Genomic DNA, 1,159 nt, shown 5'->3' with positions numbered 1-1,159 from the left:
CAACGGAGAAAAGATTGAAGTTGTCAAGGACTTCATTCTTCTTGGATCAATTATCAAAACTCATGGAAGCAGCAGTCAAGAAATCAAACAATGACTCTTCTTGTCACACATTTCTCCAGCGCTTCTAGGCTGTTGCAGCACTTTCTGCTCCCTGAGCAACTTGCCTTTGCTGTATTGCCAAGGTGTCTCTTTCTAACAAGCTTACTCTGGACAAGCTGGACATGAAAGGAAAGTAAGTGGTCATGAGAGTGGACTTTAATGTTCCTATGAAGAATAACCAGATAACAAACAACCAGAGGGATGTTCTTTTCTTGAAGGACTGTGTGGATCCAGAAGTAGAGAAAGCCTGTGCTGATCCAGCTGCTGGTTCTGTCATCCTGCTGGAGAACCTCCACTTTCATGTAGAAGAAGAAGGAAAGGGAAAAAATACTTCTGGGAATAAGGTTAAAACCAAGCCAACTGAAATAGAAGCTTTCCAGACTTCACTTTCCAAGCTAGGGGATGTCTATGTCAGTAATGCTTTGGGCACTGCTTACCAAGCCCACATTTTCATGGTGGGTGTGAATCTGCCACAGAAGGCTGGTGATTTCTTGATGAAGAAAGAGCTGAGTTACTTTGCCAAAGACTTGGAGAACCCAGGATGACCCTTCCTGGCCATTCTGGACGGAGCTAAAGTTGCAGACAAGATCCAACTGATCACTAATATGCTGGACAAAGTCAATGAGATGATTATTGCTGGTGGAATGGCTTTTACCTTTCTTAAAGTGCTCAATAACATGGAGATTGGTACTTCTCTATTTGATGAAGAGGGAGTCAAGATTGTCAGACTTAATGTTCAAAGCTGAGAAGAATGGTGTGGATTACCTTGCCTATTGACGCTGTCATTGCTGACAAGTTTGATGAGAATGCCAAAACTTGCCAAGCCACTGTGGCTTCTGGCATACCTTTTAGCCAGATGGACTTGCACTGTAGTCCTGAGAGCAGCAAGAAGTATGCAGAGACTGTCACTCAGGCTAAGCAGATTGTGTGGAATGGACCTATGGGGGCTATTTGAATGGGAAGCTTTTGCACAGGGAACCAAAGCCTTCATGGATGAGGTGATAAAAGCCACTTCCAGGGGCTGCATCACCATCATAGGTGGTGGAGATACTGTTACTTG

At 44.1% G+C, this 1,159-nt stretch overlaps 1 pseudogene; it reads left to right on the top strand.

Moving 5' to 3' along the window:
• The first annotated feature begins 242 nt into the window (after window positions 1-242).
• The window catches only part of LOC102841631, a 6,741-nt pseudogene continuing 5,824 nt past the window's right edge, over window positions 243-1,159 (top strand).

Source organism: Chrysochloris asiatica, unplaced genomic scaffold, assembly GCF_000296735.1.
Source record: "Chrysochloris asiatica unplaced genomic scaffold, ChrAsi1.0 scaffold00136, whole genome shotgun sequence".
In the NCBI taxonomy this organism is placed as follows: domain Eukaryota; kingdom Metazoa; phylum Chordata; class Mammalia; order Afrosoricida; family Chrysochloridae; genus Chrysochloris; species Chrysochloris asiatica.
This window is presented reverse-complemented; position numbering and strand designations above follow the sequence as displayed.